Here is a 14,601-nt window from a genome sequence, read left to right on the forward strand (position 1 = left end):
CTTTAAACAATGCAATACCAGATGCTGCTGTCAGACAGCAGCTGCCGTGTCCCCATTCTGATGCTGGGCTCGGGGGATGAAAAATAAAATATTAATGAACTACCATTTTAGTTTTCATCTCTGTGGGCTTTGGGGGAATTTTAAGTGGGGCAACGCTCTTCGCTCCAAAGGAGTTTTCGTTCTATCAGTGGATCATGCTGATCTGTTGAAAAACAATCACAAAATCTCCTTAACAAGAGGGCAATTGTAGGATCAGACTCGGCATTAGATAATCTTATGTTAGAATTGTCTTTCAACACTCCAACAAATTGGACGGTACTTATACATTATCAATCTTTTGTCCAGAAGCTGTTTTGGTTTTTCACCAAACAATGTATAAAAAGTGCATGCATTACAAAATTGGCCTGATAATAAAAAAATGCTGAATTGTTCAGTCTACACACTTTTCCTAACAAAGCTTTGCATGAGAACCAATCTGAAGTTAACCGCTAAAGGGTCAACTGAATCCTTACCAAATTTTAAATGCAACAACACTGAGATTTCATGGTTTAATTGATTTACAGCATTACATGATCAGGATATGACAGACATCAGAGTATTCACAATCAGTTTGTGATAGTAAAGAAAGTTCACCCCCTCCAATTTCATTCAAGATTCTTTGGTGCAGAAGGTGAAGGCCTGCATCAACCCCCAGAAATCTGAAAAAAAGTGGGGTCCAAACTTGTGACATGGACCCTGTGACTCACAGTATATTCCATCTTTCCAATCACACACATTCCAAAATAGTGGAAGAGTGCTATGATTTTTCAAAAAAAGTTAGAATTAAATCAGACAATTATGACAATATTTTCTGATAGGCTGCTTAGAAAATTATTCAATAGATTATCTGGGAGGATTCAATGCTGGCCTAATGAGAGACAAATGATCCTGTATTGCTAGCCCAGGTTTAATAACTGAACTGGAACTGAGGATTAGCACCAGAGATGTAAAGTTTTATTATAAAAACAGGTAACTCTGCAAACAATTTTTTTATTTTATTTTTTTATTTCGGATTTCTAAAGCGCATAGCTACCCGTTGGCGTCCCAGAGCTGTTGCTCAACATGCTAGATCCAGGGAGGGAGGGATGTTCAGGGGAAGAGCCAGGCTTTTAGTAACTTGCGGAAGGCCAATAGGTTGGTTTCCCTTCGGAAATTGGGGGAAAGGGCATTCCATAGCTTTGGGGGGTTGTATGAGAAGAGGCGTCCCCCTGAGCGTGCTCTTCTTATTCTAGGAACGCTGGCCAGGGAGAGGGTACTTGGTCTCAGCTGTCTATTGGCTTTGTGAGGTTTGATGAGCGGTCTCAGAATGGGGGGGGGCCTTTGCCGTGAAGGATTTTGTGCGAGATACAGAGGGTTTTGAAGATAATTCTTTCTTGGATTGGGAGCCAATGTAGTCATGTTAGAGCAGGTTTAGCGGAGCATCTGGGCTTTGCTCCAGTGAGGAGCCTGGCTGCTGCATTCTGGATGTGTTGCAGTTTGTTGATGACCAATTTTGGGGCCCCTAGGTACAGGGCATTTCCGTAGTCCAGTCTTGAGATGATTAGGCCCTGAATAAAGAGTTTTCTGGACTGGAGGGGGATTAGAGGGAGGATTTTCTGTGCTGTCTGCATGAGGACAAAGCATGTTTCAGCAGTTTTCCTCGCTTGGGCTTTAAAGTTGAGATCTTGGTCAATCCAGATGCCAAGGCTCTTGATTTCTTTTTTAGGGGTGGGGAATGTTCCCATGCAGGACGGCCATGAGAGTGTGGTAGGGAGTTTGCATGAGTCGCCAAGTAGGAAGATCTCTGTTTTCTCCCCATTAAGTTTAAGGCGAGAGTCGCTCATCCAATTTGAGATGTTCTGAAGGCAGGTGGCAAGGTTGTCCAAGCATTGGGTCAACTGATTTAGAGAGATGACAAGTTGGATGTCGTCGGCATACATGACTACCTTTATACCAAAAGGTGTCACAATATCTTCCAGAGGAGACATATACACATTAAAAAGCGTGGGGCTCAGGGAGGAGCTCTTAGGAACCCCACACTGAAAGGGTAGTGCTCTGGAATGAGCATGCCCGTCAGCCACCTCGAAGGTTCTATGCTCCAAAAAAGATTTGAGCTAGGCCAGGGCAGTGCCAGTGACTCCCTCTCTATTAAGCCAGTGGATGAGGATGGCGTGGTCCACCGTGTCGAATGCAGTGCTTAAGTCCAGGAGGATCACTGCCACTGTTCCCCCTGCATCCAAGATGGTTCTTGCTTCTTCGATCACAGCTATGAGGGCGGTATCTGTGCCTTGCTTGGTCTAAACCCTGTCTGGGAGAGACGCAGGAGGTCATTGGACTCCAGAAAGGTAGAAAGTTATTGGTTAACAATCTTTTCAGCCACCTTGCTGATACCGGGGAGAAGTGAGATCGGTTTAAAATTGGCCAGATCTAAGGGGTCAAGGTGGGATTTTTTCAGCAGCGCTCTGATTATGGCCCTTTTCCAATTAGGGGGGACAATGCCTTGGTTGAGGGAGGAATTGATTAGGTTAGTGAAGAGGGGAGTCACCGTGGGGGCTACCAGTTTTAGTTTATTCGTAGGGGCAGGGTCTGTCGGTGCTCCGCTCTTAACTGAGTTTAGGGTGGCTAGGAACACCTCCGTAGTTACCTGGGAGAAAGAGTCAAGGCAGGGGCCATCGGATGTCATAGGGGAGGTTGGCAGGTCTGGGAGGGTATTGAGGGTGGGGAGGGTTTTTAAGATGTTGTTAATTTTAGAGGAGAATAACTCAGCTAACTGATTACATCTGGAGCCTTAGGGATCAGCAATAGGCTGTGGTTCAGGAACTTTCATCAATAAACGGATGATACGGTAGGTTTCTTTAGAGGAGTAGGCAGCTTGGGCGTTTTTTATGCTGGATTTGTAGCGCTTTATGGCTACTTTATATTCTCCTTTATTTTTTGCCGCCCAGTCCTTTCTCCATAAGCGTTCACGCTTTTTACAGTTTTTTCTTAATTCGCGCAGCTCGGGTGCAAACAAGGGAGATTTAAATGTTCCTTTCTTACTGGGAAGAGGCTTATTAGGCAGAACTGAATCAAGGGATTTTTTGATCCAGGTGCGGAGTTGTTGATCCGCTAACGCCGGGTCTGAATCGAGGATTGGGGCAGTGGCTGCAAGTTTGCAAGTCCAGGCTACTGTGTCTAGTTTAGGCCATGGGCGGGATGGAGCCTGGGGAGGGGTCTGTCTGGGGTTTCGATGGAAATTTGATACTTGAAGGGAATTATGTAGTGGTCCGACCAGGGGATGGGAAGGGACTCTTCTGCAATCAATTCGGGAACATTCGAAAAAATAGGATCCAAAAGGTGACCCTTAATGTGAGTAGGCTGATGATTTTTCAAATGGAGGTTATAGGAGGATAGGTCTGCCTTAAGGTCTTCCGCTGCTTTGTCTGACAGATCATCAAAGTGGATATTTAAGTCTCCTAGGATGGTGAAGTTGGGGGCTAGACAGACGTAGGAGTTGGTAGCATCCACTAGTGAATTGCGGAACTGTCCTTGTGGTCCTGGCGGACGATAAACAAGGATACCTTAGAATGTTTTTATTGGGGAAAGCTGAATAGAAAAATTTATATTTTCGCAATCGGACTGTCTATAAAACGACAGGACAGATGATTTTTGTAGATGATTGCGACTCCGCCTCCTATCCCGGAGAGTCTATTGTGGCGTTTGATTAAATATCCTGGTGGCAGTGTTTTGACTATGTCAGGGTCGGATGCTGGGGTGAGCCACTTTTCTGTGAGAAACAACACCTCTAGTTCTGACTCCTGCAGGAGCAGATTGATTTCTGTGCTATGTTTGGGTAGGGACCAGCAGTTGAGTAAGGCCATCTTTACCCAGTGCTTCTTTGGTGAGGTGGAAGCCTTTAAGCTATATGAACATTGACGGCATCTCGTTTGTTGTTCTTCTAGGGAGCTCGTGTGAGGACAGCGTGCTGAGATGGTATTCCTAAGCTGAAGGAGAGTTTCTTGTATGTAGCTAATGGGGGACGAGATTGATGGTATATGGGGCATAGGCCCATGGCCCGGTCTGGCCAGGTCTGGCGCGGACTGGCGCAGATGGGCTTGCCTTTGGCGCGCCTTCGGCGCGCCGCCTGCGCGCCCGCTGCTCTTCCTAGTAAGCGTGGGCACTTATACAGGGGATTGGTGGGAGGGGCGAGCACTAGTCTGCCGACCCACTCCTCGTCCAAGATGGCGACCCCCCACCTGACTGTAGCCCCAACTCAGCTGTGGCAGTGAGAGGGAAGCGTGAGGGCAAGTGCGGCACAATCGCAGCAACAAGTAGATGTAAAAGGTTCCTTCAGTGCAAAACAGAGGTAAATAGTGCAAGTATTGTTTTAAAATAGTTTTAAAAACAAAGAGAGCTTCCCTGGCTTCCGCCTCAGGGATCCTTTGCATGTAAGTTACACGGGTTAGTGGCAGCGCGTCTTTTATACAGGGGATTGGCGGGAGGGGCGAGCACTAGTCTGCCGACCCACTCCTCGTCCAAGATGGCGACCCCCCACCTGACTGTAGCCCCAACTCGGCTGCGGTTGTGCAGCACAATCGCAGCAACAAGTAAATTTAAAAGGTTCCTTCAGTGCAAAACAGAGGTAAATAGTGCAAGTAGGAAATGTCCCTTCTTTATTATCTCCCATTAGAAAAGCTTTGGAAAGTACTTGCAGTAAAATGTGACCCATTCATATCAATGACTTAGTCATTTCCATTGGCCAGTGAAGTTCGAAAAGGATGTGTGCTTGGGCCTTCCATTCTCAACATTTCTGTTGAACATCTTTCTAAGTAACATAAATTTGATTCTAAAAGCCACCCAGACTTATGGTTCAAAAACACATAATCTTGAAACTCCAGTTCTCCTCTAAATAAATTAAGAAATATGTATAGAGCGCAACTCCTGCTTCAGAAGAAATGTCCTAGCGTTCGCATGATATCAGGTAGGATCGGAAGGTTGCAGCTCACCAAATAGCACTGTTTTTAACTATGCCTTGAACAGGCTTTCACTAGAAATGGTATGTAGGGAGGGTGGGAAAGCGTTCCAGAGACTGGGGGCAGAACCGAGAAAGACTTGCTGCCAGATCTGGCTTTGCGGAATCTGGGGATGCACAATAGGGTTTGGTTACAAGAACGAAGAGCCCTTCTTGGAGTGTAGCGTTTAAACTTGTCTTGGATAAATCTAGGACCCTTCTGGTGGAGTGCTCTATGAGTGATCATAAGCATCGTAAATTTGATCCTAGATTTGATCGGAAGCCAGTGAAGTACTTTGAGCCCTAGTCTGATGGAAGGATGCTTGGGGATATTCAGAATGAGCCTGGCTGCGGCATTCTGTACATGGTGCAGATAAGACAGCAGATTCTGGGGGGCACCAAGATAGAATACGTTGGCATTGTCCAACCTGGAGGTGATAAGTGCATGTACAATACCCTCACAAGCGTTTTGGGCAGGTATTTTAGGAGCTTTCTCAAGGATTTTAACAGACCAAAGCAGGTAGCTGAAGTAGCCTTGACATGGAGTTTGAAGGGAAGAGCAGTGTCTGTCATAATCCCCAGGTTCCTGACATCTGTAGAACTGGTGGGGGCAGGCCCTAAGTCAGAGGTCCAGAGACACAGTATGTCAAGTGGAGGGGACGATTTAAACATCAGAATCTCAATTTTGTCAGAATTGAGTTGTAAACAGCTGTTATGCATCAATCGAGCAATGGGCGCAACACAGCCCCAAAAGTCCTGAATTACAGTGTGATTGAGCTGGTGGAAGGATGGCATTAGTTGAGTATCGTCCGCATAAGAGACAATGTTCATACCCCAACTTGGCGCAACTAAAGATAATGGGGCCAGATAAAAGGTGTGGGGCTTAGTGATGAACCTTGAGAAATGCAATAGCTTATGGTCCTGGACTGGGAGGTAAAGGGGAGAGGACGGCCACCTATTGTATGTCTGCTAAATAGGAGCGTAGACATTTCAGAGAGCGGCCAGTGAAGCCCACATGCTCCAGCATTTGTAAAAGGATCTTGTGGAACACAGTGTCGAAGGCTGCATAGAGATCTAATAAGATGATCACCGCCTTCTTCCCTGCATCGGGGTTACCTCTGAAATATTTGGTTACTCCAAGAAGGGCTAGTTCCGTGCTGAAACCAGCACGGAAGCCCGACTGGCTAGGATGTATAATCTTGTTCTATTCCACATAGCTGGTGATCTGATGATTAACCACATTTTGTAACATCTTGTTGAGATGAGGAAGGGAGAGTGGGCCTGTAGTTACTCAGGGGGCATGGGTCAGCATTTGCTTTTTGTAACAGAGGAATCAAAAGTGCCTTTTCCTAACTAAGAGGCACATCACCATTTTCCAAAGTCTGGTTAAAAATGGCAATCATTTGTGAAATAATGGCAGGTGTCGCTTTTTTTTTTAACATGTTTTATTGACATTCTCATATTTTTCATATGCTACGTACGCTTATAATTTTTGCATCACGTTTGTTACATACATATTATACATTTCTACATCAGCTGTTTACGTGTGCAGTAATTCGGTTAGGGCATCTTATGCCTAATGCAGGGAATGTGTCTGCATGCACTGCTGTTCAAGTTGCAGTATGTTTTGTTGTGACTTGCGATGCGAGTCCTTCCTGTGTGTTCCAGTCTGAAAAATTACCGGTATGCTTTCATAACAGTTAACTTTAGGTCTAACTTGGATTAACTGTAGAGGGTTATATGGGTTATGTTCAGGCGGGGGTATTTGACTTGCCGATTATTATGATGTTAGCTATATGTGTCTAGGTTTGTGAGGGATCTGTAGCAGCTTCTACGGGTCTTTCCTGTATAATCAGTGTCTGTGTGCGTCACAATGCCGAGTTCCTAATTTGGGGCTGACTGGTCTCTCTGTGTGCTTCTTCAGATGTATTCTGGGTCATTTGGGCTATCTCGGTCTGGGATGCTGAAGGTGATTCGTCATCTGTTGTCTGAATTGGTGTAGGAATTGAGCCCATTCCATGGATGTATGATGTTTACTTATCCCTCTCACTATTTTACTTCTAATTGATTCCTCCTCTGCTTCGCCCAATTTTTTCACTGCCCCCACCCAGGACGCCATAGGGAGCCCCGCCGGAGTCCTCCAGGACATGGCTATTCCTCTTTTTGCCAACAGTAATTACAGAGTTAGGAAGCGTTCTGTACCTTGTGTGTCTTGTGTCTTCCGCCACCGGAAAACTGTCTGTGCGCAGGGTTCCAATGTGTTAATGCCTGGTAGGCCTGTGGTTTCCTGCAATGCTTGCACTTCACCTTCAAGAAACCCACCACGCACCACCGCACCCAACAGATACTCACTACTGCTGGAGCAAAGTCACAGAAGACCAGCTAACCACCACCCTCGCCCAGAGCCCACCCGCCGACCATACCGACCCCGACACCGCCGCCCGCAACCTCAGACAGTGGATCAACGACTGCGCCAACACCCTCGTCCCGATCAAGAAACCCTCCAAAATCATACCAACAAGAAAGCCAGCTGGTTCACTGAAGACCTCCGGGCCTCCAAAGAAACCTGCCGAAAGCTGGAGAAGATCTGGCTCCGTGAACGAACACCGGACAGCCATGTCGCCCACAAGAATGCCACCCACAGACACCATCAACTCATCAGATCCGCCAAAAGGGCCTCCTTCAAAGACTGCCTAGACAACAACGCGCACAACAGCAAAGAGCTCTTCAACATAGTGAAGGAACTCTCCAACCCCAGCTCCAACACCAACGACGTCCCACCCTCGCAAGACCTGTGCGACTCGCTGGCCACCTTCTTCCACCGCAAGATCACAAACATCCACAACAGTTTCAATGCCACAACCGCCCCGACAACCAATGAGACCTCCGCCCCCGCGACCACCATCCGCACCAACCGCCTGCTCTACTGGACCAACATCAACGATGATGACACCATCAAAATCATGAACACCATCCACTCCGGATCTCTGTCAGATCCATGCCCACACCACATCTTCAACAAAGCCAGCACATCCATCGCACCCCATCTCCGGAAAGTCATCAACACCTCTTTCGAGACTGCATCCTTCTGGAGAGCTGGAAGCACGCCGAGATCAACGCCTTACTCAAGAAACCCAAGGTGGACCCCAAGGACCTCAAGAACTTCCGGCCCATCTCCCTGCTCCCGTTCCCGGCAAAGGTCATCAAGAAGACCGTCAACTAAGAACTGACCCGCTAACTCGAGGAGAACAACATCCTGGACCCTTCCCAGTCCGGGTTCCGCAGCAACCACAGCACCGAGACTACCCACATCGCCGCCACCGATGACTTCAAGTCCCTGCTGGACAACGGAGAAATGGCGGCCCTAATTCTCCTGGACCTGTCAGCCGCCTTCAACACGGTCTGTCACCACACACTACGAACACGCCTCCACAACGCTGGGATCCAAGAGAAGGCCCTGGACTGGACCACCTCTTTCCTCTCCACCAGAACACATGGATTTTCCCTAGTTTAGTTTAAGCCCCAACGCTTCTGCAAATTCCGCTAGTGTTGTCCAGATTAGAGACAGGTGTGCGGTGATGTCGCGGACGTACAGTAATAGATCGTCTGTGCACAACGATACACTGTGGTCCGTACCCCCTATTGGACTATCCCAGTTTCTCCCTCCTGACGCAGACAAATCACTAGGGGTTCCCTTGCAAGAGCAAAGAGTATTGGGGAGAGGGGACACCTCCGCTGTGTACCCCTCTCTACTCGAAATGTGGCTGAAATCTATCATCCCAGTCGAACTCTCGCAGGAAAGTTTGTGCATAATAGTCTTGTGTACATTAGTAGAGTAGGGCCCAGGCCCACTCTTTGGAGAGCTGCGAACATGCACGGCCATGTGAGTGTATCAAAGGCCTTTTCCAGGTCCAAAACCAGGCACGTGGGCCTTGGTTATTTGGCGCTTGCTCCACCCTGGACATGGAACAGCCTACGTATGTTCTGTGATGTATTTCTTCCCAACAAATCCACATTGATCAGGGTGGATCAGTTGTGGAAGAATTTAAGTATATCGGTCTGCTAGTATCTTCCCCAGAATTTTACAGTCCGCTGTCAGTAAAGTAATGGGTCTGTCTGAGGCCAGGAGTTTTGGGTCCCAATTCAGTTTCGGAAATGTCACCAGGTTGAATTCTCTAAGTGAGCCCGGGAGTTCGCCTCGCTCTAATGCATCATCGTACATCTCCGCTAGGCGGGGTACCAGGAGGGTTGAGAAGGAACTATAGTATTCTAGTGGAAAGCTGACCATTCCAGGGGCCTTGTTATGTGCCAAGACCTGGATTGTATGGGTTATGTCTGCAGACATTATCTTTGTGTCCAGGGATGCCTTGTCTGCTGCTAAGATGCCTGGTATGTTTGAAGGGACCTAGGAAATGTTTTATTGCCCTCTGGCTGCGCTGTGCCAGGTTCTATATAGCTGTGGAACAGTTGTAGTATTTCTGCCTGCGAATGGATTAAGTTGGACCTATTATTTCTGTAATATGTTTTATTTCTGAGTCTTGCCTGGCCAACCATGCTAGGAGGGTCCAAGTTCTGTTGCCCTCCCTGTGTGCTCTTGTCGCAAACGCTTTGACATTATATCTATGCAGATCCAATAATGTCACCGCATATGCCGTTTTGGCTGCTGCCACCTTAGCCGGGTTTCCCTGTTTACATCTGCCTCTTTGGTTGGGGTTGCCAATGTGGTTTCTGTCCTTATTAGCACCTGTTCTAGTGTTTTCCTAACTCCCACTGTTTGCTGTACGCACTCTCCCCTGGCAACCACCTTAAATGCTTCCCTTTCTAATGGTCCAGACGCTGTTGTAGCCGCATTTGTTGTGAAATATTCTCGTATGCTATTCCCTTGCTCGTGTCGGAACACTTGATCAGTCAGGCATTCACGTAGCAGTTTCCAGGTAGGTACCGGAGGATGGGGGGCTTCCATCTGAGTGTTACGATATGTGCATCGTGATCCGAGAGAACCCTACTCAAGTAGTCTGAGTGTTGAATTTTGGGGACTATTGTTGTGGTTCAGAGGAATACCCGCAAGTTGTGAGTAGTGAAATGAGTATAGCTTGGTGTTTGGATGTCGGACTCGCCATGCATCCGTAAGTGCCCAATGCGCAACACATGCTCAGTGGCGTTCTGTCTGTTTGTGAGTTGGAGAGTGTTTGGGTGGGAGATGTGAGACATGGAATGGAAGTGTATTGGGCTAAAACTCCTGTAAGATGATCCCAGAATTTGTCTTGCTCTATATTGGGGGCATACATACTGCCTCTTGAGTATTGGTTGCTCCTCTAGGAGTCCCTCCAGGAGTGTATATCTGCCTTCTTTATCCATTGCTCTCCTGATTTCCTGAAAGGGAGTACCCGGTCTGAGCCAGATCAGCGTCCCTCTTGCAAAATTCTAGCAGGTTATGGCACACAGGGTCCCTCGCCATTTCCTACGCAAGAGTTCCGTCTCTTCTGCTGTTAAATGCGTTTCTTGTAGCAGAGCTATCTGCACTCTTTGTCTCTTGATGAATGAGTATATGGTGTACTTTTTGCTCACTGTACGCATGCCCCTGACATTTATTGTAAAGAAACTGATGCCTGTGTTTGTGGTCTTATTGGCCTTGTTTTGCTGTGTTTGTGATTTGGTGTGCTACATCCCAGGTGTATCTTAGTACCTGGTTTCTCCCCGTTTTTAGATAGTTTATTATTCTGTGATGGTGCTCTCCACCTGTAGGGTGTGTTCAGTAGTGAGAAAGGGATTCGGCTGGGGGAAGGGGTGTAACTTTGCATGGAGAATTGATCCCAACTGAGCGGACCTATCGCTCGAGGCGATACGTTCAAAATTTTGCTTCTACTCTAGTGCGTTGTTGGGGTGTCGTGGCTTCCTTCTTTTGCTATATGTTGCCTGTGAGGCCCGTTATAGCTTGTATGTGTGGATGTGGTGTCGGTGGAGCTTTCGCGTGTCCCCCTATTGTGTTTGCTAGATAGGTGTGTGCTTGCCTAATTTGTTTATATCAATGTCCACTGTCCTGTCATTGTCTGTCTGCAAGGTCTGGGGGAACGCACCAGTTATGTTGGGTACATTCATACTATTGCTTGCAAAAGTCCAATAAATGTGTCCGCCATCTGCGGGTTTACCACTGGTGGGGTTATTGAGCCTTCTCTGGAGGTATTGTCCTCTTCTGATGTGAAGAGATGGGGACCTCTATCTCTCTCCGAGCTTCAGCCGTCTGACCCAGTTCTGCCGCCGCCTGCAGGGCCTTTCTATGTTCTGCTATTATTTTTTCAAGATGCGGGAGGTTCCTTGATGCTGTCTCTGTGACTGTTGCACGGTTTTCTTCTTCTGGTGTAGTCATTTGCTCAAGGATTCACGATTTCTTTGTCCGGTTTCTCGTGGCCCCTTGCCGTGCAGTTTTTGTTCTGCCCAGTCATATTCTTCTTTCGGGTCAGTAAAGAAGTTTGTATGACCTTGCTGTATGATTTTTACTTGAGCCGGGAACAGGGGGGTGTATTGGATATCTCTTTGTCGCAGCATGTGCTTAATCTCTAGGAATGATGCATGTTGTAGTTGTAGGAATAGTCAGGGAACAACTTTACTTCGTCGTCTTCCACTCAAATCGGTCCGTGTTGTCTGGCTGCCCAGAGCACTGCGTCCCTATCACGATAATGTAGGAGGTTTATTAACAATGGGTGAGGCGGGGACCCAGAGGCGGTCTGCGTGCCTTGAACTGATGCGCCCGTTCTACTGAGGAGTAGGGAATTAGCTCAGATTCCTAAATGAATGATTTGAACCAAGTCTCTACGTACCCTATGGGGTCTAGTACTTCTATTCCTTCAGGTAAGTTCAGAACTCTAATTTCACTTCGCCTTGAGCGCCCCTCTAGGTCTTCTGTTTTTTCCTCCAGTGTCTTGACTTTCGTTTGAAGATCTCTCAATAGGCCCTGCTGCGATTTAATCTGGGGTTTTATTGTTTGGATGGTTCTCTCACTTGCTTTAATTATGTCGGCTAATTTGCAGAGATCATATCTGAGCAGATTGAGATCAGTAGCCAGTGCTCAGAATTTGTCTTCCATGGTGACTCTGGAATGTTCTATGGCTGCTAGCACTCTGTCTATTTTTTCTGACACAGTTGCTGTATTTGTGGATTCCCCCTCCGTCTGGATATTTTTTGCCTCTGGGTAGGACTGTCTCGTGTGGGCCGGTGTTTGCGAGACCCCGATGTTGCGTTGACGTCCCACATTTGGACTAGTTGGTGGGGAACTTGCAGTCTGTTGGTTGGCTTCTTTGCTTCTGAACTGAGGATCGCAGATTTCCTTGGTTGTTCCCTCTTTTTCTTCCTTATTTTCATTTTATTAGCCACCCGACCTGTTTTCTATTTGAAAGGCGCTGTCCCCAGTATTGGATGAACTATGTAATGTTTCCTTTTGTTGTGGTTTAGGCCCTGAATATATTGCCTCTCACTGCATCAGCCTGCAAGCCTTTTGAGGGGCCAAAATGGTGGTATGCCGTAATCTCCTCTGTCTCTGGGGTGTTTTCTGTGATTCCTGGGGCTTGTATTGCTAGTTTGCAGCTTTCTGCTCTTCCTGTGGCTGGGTGTTGGCACTTTCTCCACTTCCCTCTCACTTCTGACCCTCCATTGCATAGTTTTCTATATTAGTTGCCGGTCCCTCGTCCTCCGCGGCCAAGGCCCGGCGCCGCGCCCACTGGTATTTGATTGATGCGGTGGCCTTTGGTAATCTACTGCAGTCTGTTTGCTGCTAGTGGGTTTCTCCCTTTTATTTGACTCGGGCGTGGTTTACACTTTCTCCTTTTCCCTTTCACTTATGGCCCCCCTCTGCGTTGGTTCCTATGTTACTTGCCAGTCCCTCAACCCTCGCACCTGAGGCCTGGTGCTGAGCCCCCGGCACTTGAGTGATGTGGGGGATGGGAGGGGGCGGGGTGAGCCAGGTTCCTTGATGCCCTCTGGTGATCTATTGCTGTCTGTTCATTGTCAGATGGGTTCACCGTTTTATTTGGCTTCTTTTACCCCGTCCTGATACGGGCTCCGCTGGCATGGCATGTTGTGGGTAGTCCCCGTCCCGCCTGGTCCCCAGCGATGGTCTGTTCGGGGGGTCAGGCGAGGTTTCCCTACACCCTTCAAGTTGTCTGGTGGTGCAAAGATTAGTGCCTCCCTCTGCACATTGGCTCTCTACCTCCGTCGGGCCAGCAGGTGCCGCCATGGTGAGCAAAAAGGAAAGGGCAGGGATCAAGAGGCGAGACAAATTTGATTTTAAGAATTATTTTCTTAGAGCCCACTAATGAGATTGAGCCGAATGACTCAAGCCCTGCTCCTATCTTGTCAAGCTAACCTCCACCATCTTGGTGGAGGTTAGCTTGGGGATGGGGGGATCGGGCCGTATGTTGAACTTGGAAAACATTTGTTCCACTTTAGTGTGGAAAAATTGGGAAAGGTCTTCTGCCAGCGACTGAGAAACAGGGACACTTAGTTTTCAGGCTTCTGGCTGCAAAGTTTTGATGATTTTAAAACCGTACTGGGGATGTTGTCAGTGGCAGCAATTTGAGAAAAAAATAAAGCAATTGTTGCTTTTTTGATATTTCTCCAGAAGTGTTAGAGAGAAGTGCTATAAGCCCACTTGTCCTTAATGTCATAGTTCCTACGCCACTTCCTCTCCAATTGCCTGCACTGATTTTTACAACCTGATGGTTAGGTGTGAAAACTTTTGAAGAAGGTGCGATGTTCTTACCTGGAAAACGATGTAGCTGATTGCTACATCCATTCCTTCAGAGATGATGACTTCAATCTGAGACCTAGTTTGTGAAAGACTGGACTCAGGGATATTCCGCCAGGGTCGGGAGATGTTCATGGATTTGTTAGAACCCGATCTGGCTGAAGGAAGAGATACGTATAAAGGCACTAGAAGGTGTTCTGTGCAGACTAGTGGGAGAGAGGAACAAACAGAATGGGAAGGGTAGTTGTAGAATATCAAATCCAGGGTATGCCCACCACTATGAGTGGCACCCATTACCAGTTGGGGAAGGTTAAGGTCACACATTGCCTCTCTAAATTGTTTTGCTGATCTGCAGTTTGGATCATCAATGTGGGCATTAACATCTCCAAAGACTACAAAGTTGGAATATTGTAGATAGAAAGGGCTAAGTTCAATAATAAGATTGCCAAGAGCTGAGGGACAGGCATTAGAGGCAGTAAACTAAGGTTCCTGAGAGCGAGAAATGTGAGGATATCTCAAAAGGAGAAGACCAGAACCTCGATGAGGTCTACGCCCTCAAGTCTCATAAAAATCCAGTTGAAATGGCAATCCCACCACCCACCCTGGTGGCCCATTTAATGTGAGTGATCGAGTAGCCTTCTGCGAGGACAATATCTGGGGCTGAGTGGGTATTAAGCCAAGTTTCCGTTAAGAAGAGGGTATCCCAGTCATTGCCAGTTAGCAAGTCCCAGATGCAACTTTGGTGTTTGTGGAGGGATCTTTTACTTTGATTAGACTGATATGTATATTGCTTTGGTTGAGGGAGGAGGAACTCTTGCAGTTCTGATTACGGTATGGCTCATTGGAGCTACGG

At 47.4% G+C, this 14,601-nt stretch overlaps 1 protein-coding gene across 8 annotated transcripts in view; it reads right to left on the minus strand.

The window, feature by feature from the left end:
• Positions 1–14,601, minus strand: part of ZDHHC2 (zDHHC palmitoyltransferase 2) — a 579,224-nt gene that overhangs the window by 96,583 nt on the left and 468,040 nt on the right. The window lies entirely within an intron of this gene.

Source organism: Lissotriton vulgaris, chromosome 3_1 (genome assembly GCF_964263255.1).
Source record: "Lissotriton vulgaris chromosome 3_1, aLisVul1.2, whole genome shotgun sequence".
In the NCBI taxonomy this organism is placed as follows: Eukaryota; Metazoa; Chordata; class Amphibia; order Caudata; family Salamandridae; genus Lissotriton; species Lissotriton vulgaris.